Raw genomic sequence first — 12,780 nt, 5'->3', positions numbered from 1 at the left:
TTTCCATAGTGGCTGTACAGATTTGCATTCCCACCAATGGTGAGCAAGTGTTCCTTTATCTTCACTTTCTCACCAAAACTTGTTCTTTCTGGTGTTTTTGATGATAGCATTCTGACAGGTGTGAAGTGTTACCTCATTGCAGCTTTGATTTATATTCCCCTGATGTTAATCACGCAGAGCATCGTATTTTTTTTTTAATTTTACTTTTTATACTTAACAATATATTCTGGAAACCTTTATCTTTTAGTTTCAAGAGAATTCTTTGTTTCGTGGTTATTGTTTCATGTATTTAGCTGATTTATTATTAAAGTATAGCTTATTTTAGTATGGTAAACTTTCTAGAAGATCATTAAAATGACCTATGTATGGTTACTTTATATGCAATGTACAAAGTAAAGTAATAAGAAAAAAATGCTATATACATAAAAAAAAACAGAAAAATGTGATTGATAGGAAAGAGAAAAAAGAGAAAAACACATTTGTCAATTGTTGGATTGTCATAGGGATTTAAAAATAACCATGATTAGTGCATATTAAGAAAATAGAGGAAAATATAGACAAACATGAAAAAGGTGACCAATGCCTGCAGAAAATTGAAATATATAAAAAAAGAAAGCAATGGGCACTCTAGAATTTTAAAGCATCTAATGTTGATAGCTTATTTGATAGATGTGATATACAGTACTGAACACAGAAGAAGAAAATTAGTAAACCCAAAGACAGATCAATAGAGAATGATCAAGGTGCAGCCCAGAGGAAAACAAAGAATAAAAATATAGAACAAAAGAAATATGTGGGTCAAATGTATACCTAGTTAGACTCCCTGAAAGCAAAATACATTTGGCATGAAGCAATATTTTATGAGATAAAGGCAAAGATTTTGCCAAACATGGTGAAAATTTTGAACCCGTGGATTCACTATGGTCTGCCCATCCTAAGCAGGATCAATATCAAGAAAACCATACTAGTTCTTAATAGGAAACATTTAAAAAACTAGCAGGGCTCCCAGGGCTGTGTGACAACTTGTAGGGATGGGGTTGGAGGGAGGTGGGAAGGGATTCAGGATGGGGAGACGCATGTATACCCTATGGCCGATTCATGTTGATGTATGCAAGATCCATCAATATATTGTAAAGTAATTATCCTCCAATTAAAATATATAAATAAATTAAAAAAAAATAAAAACCAGAGCAAGTAGAAAATCTTAAAGGCAGCTATAGAAAAGGTGTATTAACTTTAAAAGAATAAAATAATAAAATATATCTTGTTTTTTAATTAAAGCTGTTGAACCAAGAAGATAATGGAATGACACATTTAGTGTGCTGCTGAAAGGGTAAATAAATAGATAAATAACTGTCAAACCAGAGTTTTTTACTCAGAAGAATATCTTTGTAAAATGAAATTGAGATTAAAAATGCTTCTACAGAAGCAGAGCTGAGGAAAAAAACATTGCTAAAGTAAGATGTACTTAAGCAAAGAAATTATTGTACGTGTGAAACTACATTAAGGAATGAAGAAGTGTAAATTTGTGAAAAAATTTAAAAATGATGCTGATTCTTTAAAACAGCAATAATAATCATGTTGTATAACAAGTATAACATGCACAGAAGTAAAATATCTAATTACATTACACCAAGACAAGAGGAGAGCAAATAGAAGTCAGAATGTACATTAAACTGAGTTTAAAGAAAATATCACAATGTGATATATAGCTAATCTTTAGGCTTTAAATACATGTCTAGTTTAATATTTATCTCTACATGTACATATTAAAAAAACACGAGACTATTAATCTGTTATTAGTTTAACAAGAAGCTAAAAAATTGAACAAGAAAGTAAAAAAAAAACAGGGAAGAACAGGAAGTGGAAAAAATAATACTGAAAAAAGAGCAGATGAAATCAGTAAAGTGAAATGCATACCTTCAAGAGAATGAGTAAATAACAAATGGCTTCTTCAAGACCATGTCAGCAGTTGAAAGAGAGAGACATCTCCATAGTTTGACACTGTGCAATACAACTTTCTCCAGTGATCATTTCTGTTCAATATCTGATGTCTTAAAAGATTGCCTCTAGTCACATGTGGCTATTGAACCCTTTAAATGGTTAGTGGAACCGGCAAAATATTTTCTAGTTTTTATTTCATTTCATATTTATGAAAAAATATATTATGAAAACTTTATATTGACGCATTTGGTAAACTTTACAAAATATTTAATAAACATTAAAAAAAATAACTCTTGATCTATGGAAAAGTTACAAAGGTAATACAGTTTCTATATCCAGTTTCCCCATGAGAAACACCTTATATTAGTATGTTACATTTGTTACATTTGTCACAACTATTAATTGCTATTTATACATTATTTTTATTCTTATTAACCACATATTTGATTTAGATTCTTTAGTTTTTATCTAATATCCTTTTTCTGTTCAAAAATACCATCCAGGATATCACATTGTGCTTAGTCATAATGTTTCCTTAGTCTTCTCTGGATTGTAATAGTTTCTCAGGCTTTCTTTGTTTTTGATGACCTTGACATTTTTAAGGAATACTGGCTAGGCATGTTATAGAATGTTCTATGGTGGAATTGTTTGATGATTTTCTCCTAGTTAGACAATGGTTATGAGTTTTGGAGAGAAAGACCCAAAGGTCAAGTACAATTTTCATCCCATTGTATCAAAGGTATATTCTGTCAACATATTCCTTTTCATGTTAATTTTTTAATGAACTTTATTATTCTTTTTATTGGTGTATACTCGATTAACAATGTTGTGATTGTTTCAGGTTGTTTGTGTTAGTCTTAGCTGAGATAGTGTTTGGTTTTCTTCACTGAAATACTATAGAAATCTACTCTTAAAGAATTGCATAGTCCAGATTCGCAGACAATCCTTTTATCATTGAGAACTGAGATATTCCCATGTATATTGTTATAAAATATTTGTAGCTTGATTCTACTAGATCCATTTTAGCTGTTTTTCTTTAGTTTAGTTTTGTTTAGTTTTTTAGCTGTTATGTAATAATCATATTACATAAATTTTCAGGTGAAATGTGGAAATTCAAAAAATCAATAAGTTTGAAAATTATAACTGCTTTTTAAAAATAATCTTATGATTCAATCTTGAATTTTGATTGCAGTACTTCCTCATTTTGCAGTATATATATATATATATTATATATATAATATATGGTTAGAAAATTACATCAGCCAAAGGTTGGTTATAGTAAATATTGTTAACTCATGAAAATAATAAGAAATATTTTAAGTAATCAGATTAAATAGGGAAGATTAATACTGCTTCTCTCAGAGCATTCTCAATTAGAAATTCTTAACACTATTTTGTGTTAGATTATTTTCTAGAGGGAAAGAGAACTTATCAAACCTCATACCATGTGTGTTTTCAAAATCATGTCTATTTTATGTTTATGGATTTGCTACTCAGTTGCTTAATACTTAAACAGAGAAAAGAGACAATATTTGGATTGAACAGAGAGAACCCGTAATGGAGAAACGAGGTACAATTATTAAAGAGAATCTTGGGAAAACATCAGATTCTCTTTTGTGGGCTGATTAAAAAAAGCTAAGGTACACTTTTATCTTTTCCATATTGAACCTTGGGTTTAAGAAACTCAACGTCCCTTTCTTACTCCTTTGTAGTGGATGGCAATAAATGAAAGTAGGGAATGAAAGAGTGAAGGAAATAAAATAAGAAAAAATCAAATCTACATGTTTACCTCAGCATATATGAGACTTTCCATATTTATTTTGTCCTTATCCTCCCTTTTTTCATGTTATAGGTTGGTGTCAGTATGTGAGAAATAGCTTTAAAGGTATATATAGAAAGTATAATCAGAACTGTGCAGGACAAGTTTAGCAAGTTGTTGGAGAAACCTTCAAGTCGCAGAACCACCGAGAGCTAATATAAAGCACTGCTGTGTTAATACTGTTTCTATGTGAAGGGCCACCAACAGGCAACAGCTTGACTAGGAAATCAGGAAGGTCTATAATTAAACGAAAGCAAGCTTCAAGTATTCTATTCTGGGGTGTAACTTTTCAAAATACCATATTTTCTGCTTAAACCATCAAGATTTTGGCTGAATTTAGTAAGTGACCATTTTGCCAGAATTTCCTCCCACACTCTGTGCTTCTTCTTAGAGGAGAATAGTATTTTCATGAGATTTATGGGTCCTCTCTAGCATAAATCTCCCTCCCCTAAATATGGTAAAACTATTTGAAGTGAAAGGAAGTATACTTAATTCCCTCTTATCTGGAAAGAACTTAACATCCTTCCCAATTACCTCGTCTCCACAGAATCACTCACTTTGTTAAAGGCATCCTATTTCATGAGTTATTACTTAAAATCAAAGAGGCCTGGGACTCAAAACTCTTCTATGACAATAGATTCCCAACATTATTATATAACTAACTTTAAGTTTAAGATACTTTTAACTGACTACTTTTTGCCAGGCACTGTGGAACTACAATGTAAACAGACAAACAGAGAGAGAGCCTACCATTTAAGAACTCACTGGTTGGTTACGTACTAAAGCTGCTGCTGCTGCTGCTGCTGCTGCTAAGTTGCTTCAGTCGTGTCCGACTCTGTGCAACCCCATAGACGGAAGCCCACCAGGCTCCCCCATCCCTGGGATTCTCCAGGCAAGAATACTGGAGTGGGTTGCCATTTCCTTCTCCAATGCATGAAAGTGAAAAGTGAAATTCTGGAATTAAGTGTCATAGAAATCTATTCCTTTTTACTGACTGCCTAGGAAAGTTCTAAGTTCTGAGAGTCCATCAAATATTTTCTGCTTCAAGATCAGGGCTTCCCAGGTGGCACAGTTGTTAAAGAATCTTCCTGCAATGCAGGAGACACAAGACAAACAGGTTTGATCCCTGGGTTGGGAAGATCCCCTGGAGTAAGAAATGCAACCCACTCCAGTATTCTTGCCTGGAAAATTCCATGGACAGAGGAGGCTAGTGGGCTACAATCCGTGGGGTTGCAAAGAGCCAGACACAACTGAGCATGTGTGTGCATTCACACACAGACACACACACACACACACAAAATCATAACTTCTGGAGGGATAAGGTAAACAATAAAGATAAAAACAGAATAACAGGAAGAAATCATAAACAGGGAAGGATACAGAAATTAGGGTTGGGATTTTGCAACTTTATGAGGGGTAGCCAAGGAAAGTCTTGTTGATAAGTTTGCATCCAAGTAATGTCCTGAGAAAGGTGAAGTGAAAGAGGTTGATGTTTAGAGCAAAGCATTCGAGGGAAACAAGAGAAAGTAGAAAGGCTCTGAGATGGAAGCATGGCAGCTGTGTTTAAAAGACAGCAAGGAAGCCAGCCTAGTTTGAATAGAATGGGCAAGGCAGTCCACAGCAGATGAAATCAGAGGGGGAATATGAGGATCACACCATGAAACTATGATTTGGCAAATTGTTACTTCGAAGTCCTCTCTTAGAGGACTACATCATTATTGATGAATCTCAGCATTTTTCTTTCTTTTTCTATGTCTGAAACAAGTGGACTGAGATGTGATGCTTTGACTTATGATGACAAAGGGCATGATATCCACAGAGTAACTTCAGATTGGAATATAGCCAATTATCATCAATTTGGCAAATGTTCTTATTGGCTTAGTGAAAACACTTGACAAATATTACTTTTTATGATTCTCATATTCAAAGGAATTTTCAAGCCAGTTGGGAGAGTTGGCTAGATCTTTTGTTTCCGCTGACTTTAATTCCCTTTTGCCTTGTTCACAGGTTCTGGTGATCCAGACATGGACCTCCTTGGCCGGGGCGTACTTATTAATATTTTGCCAACTGCCAGATCACGAGAACCTGTTAACATGTCAAAAGGGAATTAATGATGCAATGAAGTTTGCTAATCTGATGAACTTCAGATGAGGAAAATACTGGATAATCCAGATGAAACCAATGTATCGTACAAGTCCTTAAAAAGGAGAACCTTTCTCAGCTCTGGTGAGAGGAGGAGCTGACAGTGAAAGAAAGGTCAGAAAGATGCCATGTTGCTGAGGAAAGGCCACTGCAGAAGAAATGCATGTGACTTGCAGAAGAAATGCATGTGACTTGCAGAAGAAATGCATGTGACTTCTAGAAGCTGGAAAAAGGGAGGAATGGACTTTCCCATGAAGCCTGCAAGGACCTGTGACTTCCGACCTACAGAACAGTAAGAAAATAAATCATCTTTGTGTTGTTTTAAATCCACAAATTGCTACAAATTTCATGGTAGTATGTTACGTCAGCAATATAGAAAACAAATACGCCATGACTTGTGGCTTTCCACAGTTCCCTACACCATGTCTCCCGAAAGCTGGTGTCTTGTGATACAGTGTTTTCAACTCTAGCTGGGTAGAGGGAAGCTGAGAAGTAAAAAAAATGGCAGCAAGAACCCCTAATCTCTGTACGAAAGCTTAAAAAATGCATGAGAAGAAACCTAGTAATTCTGAAAGAGATGAGAACATGGACAAAACTATTCTTGAGACCATAAAAGAAGTGGTAATTATGTGACTTAATGGAGGTGTTAGCTAAGGAATGTTGGTGTTTGTTTTACAATATGTAAGTGTATCAAAGCAGCACATTTAACACCTTAAACTTACACAATGTTCTTATGCCAGTTTAAATAAACCTGGGGGAAAAGGGGGACCCTATTTTTGTTTCTATGGTTGGTAACATGTAATATCATTAAATTCTATCAGTCAAATTAAGAGCTTTATATATAGTATAGTATCTTGCGAAGAGTTGACTCACTGGAAAAGACCCTGATGCTGGGAGGGATTGGGGGCAGGAGGAGAAGGGGACGACAGAGGATGAGATGGCTGGATGGCATCACTGACTCGATGGACGTGAGTCTGAGTGAACTCCGGGAGTTGGTGATGGACAGGGAGGCCTGGCGTGCTGTGATTCATGGGGTTGCAAAGAGTGGGATATGACTGAGCGACTGATCTGATCTGATCTGAACATTTAAAAAAGCATTTCAAATGGCTTGCCTCATAGCATCCCTTTAATGAAATGTGATTTATTTTTATTTCCAATATTGTGATTTTTCAGGAGGCTTTTGTTACTGTTTCCACATTTCATAAAGCATCCCATATTGAACATGGTTCATCAAAGATGCACAATATAGTTATTTGCCTCTTCTGATTCTTCTTCTTTTAGCTCTTATATTCAGATATTTCTTAAGTCTGATCCTTGGCTTTTTATCTATCATCTACACATACTATTTGTGATTTTACCCACTATTGATAAGTATTTAATGTATACAGCTGATTTAACCGTCCTTTTAGCATAATACTTCTTACATATTTTTTTAAAAAATCAAAGCAAAGCACACTTAGTATTTCCTATGTGCCCAATACTAATAATCATACTTAAAATACCTGCTTGTATTCTCCCTAATCACCACAAATTATCATCTTTCCTTCTAAACCAGGTTTTCCTCTTGGTTCCTAATTTTTGTTAAAAGCAGACATTTCCCCAGAAATATCTCTGAAGAAATATGGTATAGTCTTAAAATCACCTTGTACAGACTTCAAATTAGTCACTATGTTTTCTTAACTGTTACTTAATAGTGGCTTATTAATTGTCGTGTTGTCTCCCAAGCCCATATTTGATTTCTTAGCCCTTCCATCACCTGTGTACCCAATCCCCAGTTTTAAATTCCCTCCATTAGAAACATCTGAAGTGTTTTGTCACTCTCAGGAGACTAATGGGTTGTGCTGGAACAGAGAGAAAAGGCAGCAACTTCCTCCTTAATTTCCCCATTTATCTTTGTCTATAATTCAGTTTCTAAAAAATGTTTATCCACAAAACTTTTCACAAGTAGTAATATATTTTCATTTTTTTATTATAAGACTAATGTGAATACAGAGTTTCCAAGCAAGACGTGAAGAACAGAATAAAGAGGCTTTTGAACTGAAAACCAAGCATCCTGTGGGAGGAGACAATAAGAGTGACTAGATATCGAAGGTTAAGTCTGACATAGACACACACAGGGATATTGATTGGAGGCTGTCTTAAAGGATGGCATAAGAGTAGGCATTGCAGTGGATGAGGGAGGATTCAAAGGAAGCTTCCTTATCTCACAGTTGGCTTCAGAGTGCGTGTCCTCTTTGGGCTACTGAGAACATGCTCTCGTCACATGCTGAGCCCTCTCTGCTCTCTTTTCCTTTACTGAGAAAAAGACCTGCCATCCCAGGACATACATCAAAGTTCTGTATGTAGACTTGCACTGCATGATGGGCATTTGTGATTATCACAAAGGAGACAGATATGAAACATCAGTATCTCTACCTCTTACTGTGAAAAAAAACTACTTCCTATGTGACAAATGTGAATAATTACATATTTTCTCAAATAATGGTCCTAATTTCATATGGAGAATGAATAACATCAGCAAAATGGTTTAATCACTTTCAGGGAAGATAAAGCAAAACTATTTCATCTGCTCAAAAATTGGATGTTTGCCAGGCACTGTAACAGGCAGAATGTAATTTATTTGTAATCCCCCAAACCCCATGCCTTTGAATGCATTGCTTGATCACTCAGTTGTGGTCATGTCAGCAGTTGTTCACCATTTCTATTGAACTCATCACAGATACACACATCCTTAGTTTTCTGTTTGAAGTAATTCTCATATATTTGAAATTATTCTACTCACTGGTTTTTATTTCTTAGTGCAACTTGTATACTGAAATGACTTAAAACTTAAATTTAAAAACTTAAATCATGAAAAATCATGATTAACCCCCCCCCCCACCTTTCTTCTCTTTCTTTTACAAGAAAGAATCCCGTTTCCATTAGACTTTCTTCTCTAACAGGACATAGACCTATATAAAATGATTCAGGTTATAAAAGCTAATGATTTTAAACAGTGTTTTAAGTCTTGACTCCTGCCCTCTGCTTTGTGAAGGAACTGAGATGGGCATGTGATGGACAGAGGTTGAGCTCTGGACATGGAGTCAAGAAAACAGGACAGTGTCCAGAATTCAACCTGTTCTTGATTTGTTAATTTATAGTCATTTCAAAGCGTTTGGTCTCATTTGCCTCTCCTCCTAAATGACCATGATAAAATATTCTATCTGATCTACCTAATAGAAAGTGTCACTTGAACCAACAAAGGCTAGTAGCTAGCAGCTAAAAACAAAAGTGTAGGCTAAGTCCAAGAAAGAAATCTTTGCAAATGTCGAAGAACTATACCAATATAAACAATATTGTGAGGGTGATACAGTCCTGTGGCAGCACCTTGGCAGTCCTGTGGCCAAAGATAATAGAGTTTTGAGATACCACAGGAGTGTGACAAAGCTATTCAGAGCTTCAAACTGCCACCACTTTTCAAGTCTCCTGCTTTGTCACTGACCAGAATATGTATACCTTCTAGTGATTTGTAACATTGTTTTCTGAAAGCTGTGTAACAATGAAAAGACAAGATTATTCCTTGCCTGACTCAGATGAGGTGAGACAGAAGGATCTTAGTCTTTCAATCATAAGTAATAAAGTCGTTTTTGATCCATCTACTTTTTCCTTCCTAGTCTTTAGTCTCTCATTCTCATTTCCCTTCCCCCAGTACAAACATATTGCATTTCATCTTCCTCAAATATTCCAGACATTTTTTGATTCTGGGTCTCTTACATGGTCTTTTTTTTTTTTTCAATCTATCTGTAATGTGCTTTCTACTTTAATTTCTCTGCTAATGGTGACCCAAGCTTCACACCCCAGTATGAGCATTGCTTTACCCAGAATGTCATGTACTAGATGCTGAGTTAGATGATGATTCTCCCATGTGCTACTGAGCATCTCCTGCTTTTACTATCACAGCAACTATAACATTTCTTGTAATTATTAAATAAATGTTCTTTTTACCTTCTCCAATAGAATTTAACTTCCTTGAAGGCAAGGTTTCTGTTAGGGGAGGGGTGCCATTGTATTTAATATTTCCAACATGTATTTAATATCTTCTTGGCACATAGAAAATATTTGACATGTGCTTGTTGAATGCATGATTGAAGGGAGAAGTGAATAACTGCCTCCACATCCTGTTATGAGGTCTTCATAGTTCTGTGTCCCGAGAGACTTCAGAGACCCATTCCTGTTAACTACCTGTTACCTGTAATTGCTTCTCTACTTGCTGCCACGTAAACTGGGTCATGAAGTCATGCTTCAGCTATATCTCAATTCTGTATGAGAAGTTGAGGAGGGAAAACTAGCTACAGCTAAACCAATACAGTGCCATAAGCTAAGTAAAGTGAAGAAATAGATGAATATAATAAGTGTATATTTCCATATGTCATAAGATAGAACCAGAAAAGGAGTTCTGGAGGCTGTTTAGGGGATAGTAGACTGAACAAGAGTATCAACAGTATAGAGGACTATCATATCTTCAAATAATAGGGTTCTTTTTATCTTTGGTGGTTGAAAGCAAGTCAGTTTTTCTGTGTGGACGGAGACATTTCTTATCCACTCCTTGTGCTAAGTTTTGTCTCTAGAATCAGAGCCTGTTGCAAGAGTTCTTATGCAAGTGATTTCAAGGAGTGTACTAGGGCAGCCAACCTCTGGATCTAATGCCTGATGATCTGAGGTGGAACTGATGTAATCCTAGTAGAAATGAGTGAGTGAGTGAAGTCGCTCAGTCATGTCTGACTCTTTGTGACCCCAGGGACTGTAACCTACCAGGCTCCTCCGTCCATGGGATTCTCCAGGCAAAAGTGCTGGAGTGGGGTGCCATTGCCTTCTCCAATAGAAATAAAATGCACAATAAATGTAATGCACTTGAATCAGCCCGAAACCATCCCCCTACCCAAGGCCCATGGAAAAATTGTCTTTCACAAAACCAGTTTCTGATTCCAAAAAGACTGGGGACTGCTGCAGTAGTAAGTGCACTCCTGAACTTACTGCCGGGGAGTAAGAGAAACAAGCTACGAGGAATCTGCCAAGATGAGAGCTGAGCTGAAGCCCGAAGCCATTCAAGCCCATCGTCATTCCAGAGCCTGGGTGAGCTCTGGAACATGAAGAGTCATGCAAAGCCCTGCATGGATGAGGAGCTGACCTCTTGTCCTGCACAGTCAGTCAGTCATGAGGTGCAGACTACCCTTTGTAGACTACTCCTTTGTGGAGATGGTGTCATTTTCTAGGTATCAGGCCAGTGGCAAATCTTAGGAGACAGGTAAACCTGAGCTGTCGCTGTCAGTCCTCCGCTGCAGCTGGAACATGAGTGAAACAGTCAGGGAAGGGGAACTGAGCAGGGCAGGCTGTACACTTCACAACCTCAGAAACAGGAGATTCAGGGCTAAGGCAGCTAATTCAGAAAATGATCTAAAACTTCCTACATCAATATATTAGCTGGATAGGGTCTATTCTTTTGACAATACCATTTCTTACATTGAAAACTTTTGAAGATGGAGTCAAACTAATTTAATGTTACTTGAAGAAAAAGTGCTTTTTGCCATCTCTAGGTTTCTACTAAAATTGAGTTCTGTGGAAGTGACCACTATAGAATTTGTCTTGAACTGCTCCAAGAAGACAATGAGGAAGGAAGTTCAAACTGTAGCAAATGAGATTTAAGATGAGACATTTGGAGTATTAAAACTCACTCTGATAAGAACGGTGGTGGGATTACTTTTATTGGAGATTTTTGAAAATAGGAAATATCAATACTTTTAAGATTTCAAGCTTAATTACCTTTTAATTCAATTCTCTACTTATATCTCTGTGGATGAGAATGTAAAGTAATTAAATTTGAGCCTCCCATTGGGCCTATGTATACAGTTTTCTAATAAAGCATAATGGGCTTCCCAGGTGGCCAGTGGTGAAAGAATCCCCCTGCCAATGCAGGAGATGCAAGAGATGCAGGCTCAATCCCTGGGTCAGAAAAATCCCCTGGAGGAGAAAATGGCAACCTACTCCAGTATTCTTGCCTGGAAAATTCCATGGACAAAGAAGCTTGGCAGGCTACAGTCCATGGGGTCACAAAGAGCTGGACATGACTGAGCACAGCGCAACAGGAAAGCACAATATGGTTGAAAAAGCACTGAATCAGATATCCAGGTTATGGCTCTCTACTAAACTGGTCTTTTAATAGAAACTCAATCTCTCTGAAATCAGTTTTCTTCTAATGTAAGGTAATGAGGATGAACAATACAACCCTTCTGATTCTTTCAATAGCCTATGCTTTTTTATTTATTTGGTAAAATAAAATATTTGTGCATGCATTGGAGTTGGTTGTTTGTAATCTAACAGTTTCTTTTTCAGATAATATGTATTTTATAAATATTTAGTGAATAACTCATCCTCTCCTCATTTGAAATGCCATAATATAGAATGAATATTTATTTTCTTCAGTTTCTGGCTATTTTATTATTTGTCATTTAATTCATTTATTGACAAACTGTCTGCCAACTGCCTACTATATGTCAGTCACTGTGCTAAGTGCTGGTTTACATGTTAATTATTATAATAGTCACAGTGTTCTATTTCATAGCACATTCACATGGAAGAATACATACTCTGTAGTTATATTTCATTTTCAATATTTCATTACCTAATGTCATTTATCACTCCAAATAAAGAGTCCTTTTGTCAGTTTTCAAAATCTCATTTGGAAGTTTATTTGGATTTCAAATAGGGTTCTTATCCCTCCAAAGTAGGGACTGTGGCTATTTTAGAAAATATTTTTACCTTCTGCTTATATTAGAAAGTATATATTATATCTTGGATTTCTTTTTCTATCATTTTTAAAATTGTGTGATGTCTAGCTA

This window comes from Bison bison, unplaced genomic scaffold, assembly GCF_000754665.1.
Source record: "Bison bison bison isolate TAMUID 2011002044 unplaced genomic scaffold, Bison_UMD1.0 scf7180017864177, whole genome shotgun sequence".
NCBI lineage: Eukaryota > Metazoa > Chordata > Mammalia > Artiodactyla > Bovidae > Bison > Bison bison.
The sequence above is the reverse complement of the archived record's forward strand: the minus strand, read 5'-3'. Positions refer to the sequence as shown.